This window comes from Oncorhynchus tshawytscha, linkage group LG09 (genome assembly GCF_018296145.1).
Source record: "Oncorhynchus tshawytscha isolate Ot180627B linkage group LG09, Otsh_v2.0, whole genome shotgun sequence".
In the NCBI taxonomy this organism is placed as follows: Eukaryota; Metazoa; Chordata; class Actinopteri; order Salmoniformes; family Salmonidae; genus Oncorhynchus; species Oncorhynchus tshawytscha.
This window is the reverse complement of record NC_056437.1, coordinates 9,894,788-9,899,610: the sequence shown is the minus strand read 5'-3', so window position 1 is coordinate 9,899,610 and position 4,823 is coordinate 9,894,788.

Below are 4,823 nucleotides of genomic sequence, written 5' to 3'. Positions count from 1 at the left end.
ATATTCAGCCAATAAGGGTCCGAGCCCCGACTCTTAAATAGTAATCATGTCTTGGTGGTGCAATCTGTGACAAGCTGGTACTATTATGGGATCAATATCACGCCAAATGTTTTGTGACCACGCAGCATGCATTTTGTATTCGTGTTTTATGATCTGTACAAATAAGTACCAATCCACATATGTAAATCACTTTCCAGAATGCAAATCACTTTCCACAAACAAACACCTTTTGATTTGTAAGTCAATATATTGCATTAGAGCTACAGTTCATAAGGTAATCAGTCAATTTAAATAAATCCATTAGGCTCTAATCTATAGATTTCACATGACTGGGAATACTAATATGCATCTGTTGGTCAAAGATACAGTACCTTAAAAAAAATGGGCCTCCTCACAGTATTTCTGGGCATTCAAATTGTCATCGATTAAAAGCAATTGTGTTCATTGTGGGTAGTTTATACCTGCCCATACCATAACCCCACAGCCACCATAGGGCACTCTGTTTACAACGTTGACATCAGCAAACCTCGCTCTAAACGCCGTTGGTGGCAGGTTATGGAAGAGAAAATAACATTAAAATTCTCAGGCAACTCCTCTAGTGGACATTCCTGCTGTCAGCATGCCAATTGCATGCTCCCTCAAAACTTGACATCTGTGGCATTGTGTTGTGTGACAAAACTGCACAGTTTAGAGGGGCCTTTTATTGTCTCTAGCACAAGGTGTAGTGCTCATGCTGTTTAATTGGCTTCTTGATAAGCCACACCTGTCAGGTGGATGGATTATCTTGGCAAAGGAGAAATTCTCACTAACAGAGATGTAAACAAATTTGTGCAAGAGATTTGAGACAAATATGTTTTTTGTGTGTATGGAACATTTCTGGGATCTTTTATTTCAGCTCATGAAACATGGGACCAATACTTTACATGTTGCATTTATATTTTGGTTCACTGTAGTTGACATCAGTACGTTTTCTCTGTCTTCTTTCCCGGAACAAAGATGTTTAGAGACCGGGGGAGAAAATACAACAACAACAACAAAAAAAGGGAAAGATTTTCTGTGCAAGATTTCCAAATAACATCAATTTGACCGGTTGTAAGGAAATAGAATGCTGTGAAAACGACCTAACATGTTTCTGATAAGATTTTAGTTCGTCTTGGATGCATATTTTATGATGCTGATAAAGATAGCACCTCTAGCGAAGGTATCTGAGTGTTCACGTTCTCTCAACATGCTGAAAGAAATCCAATTTCTCCACACCTTTTCTCGATTCAACATTTTTCCTACATTTGGTTTGGTGTATAATTTTTCTGCAAGAAATGCTTAATTATGCAGGAGTTAAAATTAAGGCTATGTGAGAGGTTATAGACCCACAGTCAGTTTCCAGATTTCAATTTATATTTAACCCATCTGAACAGTAGCCTACAGTTCCCTTGAACTTCCCTATTTGAAGTCCCCTTTTTGTGATTGTCGAATTTGTAATGAATTTGTAATGAATGCTATTCATTGACTACAGCTCAGCATTCAACACCATAGTACCCTCAAAGCTCATGACTAAGCTAAGGAACCTGGGGCTAAACACCTCCCTCTGCAACTGGATCCTGGACTTCCTGACGGGCCGCCTCCAGGTGGTGAGGGTAGGTAGCAACACATCTGCCACGCTGACCCTCAACACTGGAGCTCCCCAGGCGTGCGTGCTCAGTCCCCTCCTGTACTCCCTGTTCACCCACGACTGCATGGCCAGGCACGACTCCAACACCATCATTAAGTTTGCAGACGACACAACAGTGGTAGGCCTGATCACCGACAATGACGAGACAGCCTATAGGGAGGAGGTCAGAGACCTGGCCTGGTGGTGCCAGAATAACAACCTGTCCCTGAACGTAACCAAGACTAAGGAGATGATTGTGGACTACAGGAAAAGGAGCACCGAGCACGTCCCCATGCTCATCAACAGGGCTGTAGTGGAGCAGGTTGAGAGCTTCAAATTCCTTGGTGTCCACATCAACAACAAACTAGAATGGCCCAAACACACCAAGACAGTTGTAAAGAGGGCAAAAGCCTATTCCCTCTCAGGAACTAAAAAGATTTGGCATGGGTCCTCAGATCCTCAAAAGATTCTACAGCTGCAACATCGAGAGCATCCTGACCGGTTGCATCACTGCCTCCGACCCGCAAGGCACTTCAGAGGGTAGTGCGTACGGCCCAGTACATCATTGGGGCAAAGCTGCCTGCCATCCAGGACCTCTAAACCAGGTCAGAGGAAGGCCCTGAAAATTGTCAAAGACCCCAGCCACCCCAGTCATAGACTGTTCTCTCTACTACCGCATGGCAAGCGGTACCGGAGTGCCAAGTCTAGTACAAAAATGCTTCTCAACAGTTTTTACCCCCAAGCCATTAGACTCCTGAACAGGAACCAAATAGATTGTGTGCCCCCCCCAACCCCTCTTTTATGCTGCTGCTACTCTCTGCTAGTCACTTTAACTATACATTCATGTACATACTACCTAATAGGCCCGACCAACCAGTGCTCCCGCACATTGGCTAACCAGGCTATCTGCATTGAGTCCCACCACCCGCCAACCCCGTCTTTTTACGCTACTGCTACTCTGTTCATCATATATGCATAGACACTTTAACCATACCCACATGTACATACTACCTCCAATAAGCATGAATAACTGGTGTCTGTATATAGCCTTGCTGCTCTTATTTTCAAATGTCTTTTTACTCTTGTTTAATTTCTTTACTTACCTACACACACACAGACACACACACACACACTTTTTTTACACTATTGGTTAGTCTGTAAGTAAGCATTTCACTGTAAGGTCTGTACCTGTTTTATTCGGTGCACGTGACAAATAAACTTTGATTTGATTTGACTATCATGGTCTGCTTGAAGCATGTAGGTATTACAGATTCGGTCAGGGAGAAGTTGAAAATGAGTGAAGACACTTGCCAGTTGGTCCGCACATGCTATTTAGTACACGTCCTGGTAATCCGTCTGGCCCAGCGGCTTTGTGAATGTTGACCTGATTAAAGGCATTGCTCACATCGGCTACCGAGAGCATTATCACATAGTCATCCAGAAAAGCTGGTGCTCTCGTGCATGCTTCAGTGTTGCTTGCCTCGAAACGAGCATAAAAGGTATTTAGCTCATCTGGAAGGCTCTTGTCACTGGGAAGCTCGCGTCTGGGTTTCCATTTGTAGTCCATACTAGTTTTCAAGCCCTGCCACATCTGACGAGCTTAGAGTCGGTGTAGTAGGATTCAATCTTAATCCTGTATTGACACTTTTCTTGTTTGATGTTTCATCTGAGGGCATAGCGAGATTTTTTATAAGCGTTAGTGTCCCGTTCCTTGAAAGCATCAGCTCTAGACTCTAGCTCGATGCGGATGTTGCCTTTAATCCATGGCTTCTGGTTGGGATATGTACGTACAGTCACTGTGGGGACGACGTCATCGATGCACTTATTGATGAAGCTGATGACTGAGGTGGTGTATTCCTCAATTCCATTGGATGAATCCCGGAACATATTCCAGTCTGTGCTAGCAAAACAGTCCTGTAGCGTAGCATCTGTGTCATCTGACCACTTCTGTATTGAGTGAGTCACTGGTACTTCCTGCTTTAGTTTGTGCTTGTAAGCAGGAATCAGGAGGATAGAATTATGGTCCGATTTGCCAATTGGAGCGCGGGGGAGAGCTTTGTATGCATCTCTGTGTGTGGAGTAAAGATGGTCTAGAGTTTTTTTCCCTCTGGTTGCACACGTGACATGCTGGTAAAAATGAGGTAAAACTGATTTAAGTTTGCCTGCATTAATGTCCCTGGCCACTAGGAGCGCCACTTCTGGATGAGCATTTTGTTGTTTGTTTATGGCCTTATACAGCTCGTTGAGTGCAGTGTTAGTGCCAGTACCGGTCTGTGGTGGTAAATAGATGGCTATGAATTATATAGATGAGAACTCTCTTGGTAGATAGTGTGGTCTACAGCATATCATAAGGTACTCTACCTCAAGTGAGCAATACCTCATGACTTCTTTAATATTAGACATCGTGCACCAGCTGTTATTGACAAAAGACCCCCCGCCCCCCTCTTACCAGATGTAGCTTCTTCTCTATTCTGCCTGTGCATGGAAAATCCAGCCAGCTCTATATTATCCGTGTTGTGGTGAAACATAAGATATTACAGTTTTTAATGTCCCGTTGGTAGGATAATCTTAATTGTAGGTCATCAATTTATTTTCCAATGATTGCACGTTAGCCAGTAGAACGGATGGCGGTGGGAGTTTACTCGCTCGCCTACAGACTTTCTTGCAAGCCCCACCTCTCTGTTCATACATTTTATCTTGTGGACAACATAAGAAAAATGTATTAATGCAGTCGAAATGATTATCCGCCTTAATTATTTAAGTTTGGATATTCATTGAACAAACCGTACACGGATCAACAATGTGCAGAAAGTGTGTTAAAATATATATATAAGCTTCCGCAAGGATTCGACCCAATTTCCTGTCCCCTCCCTGTCTACTCTACCTGCTGAGCTACCGTTCAGGTGACGTCTCATAAAAAAAGTCCTAGCTAAATTGTAAATACGGTGTCAAGGAGAGTTCGGTGTTTGAACACCATCTGGAATCGAAGAAATGGAACCACGGCGAAATCAGTGGGATCTCGCATTTTGCAACACACGGGTTGAAAAAGCATATGATCAAACGAAGCTTCAGACTTCATTGATCATGTGATATCGTTACTTTGAAACGAGCATCGGTACATTGTGTCGGATCGAAACTGCACCGCCACTCCGGTGTCAATTGTCCCATCAATAGT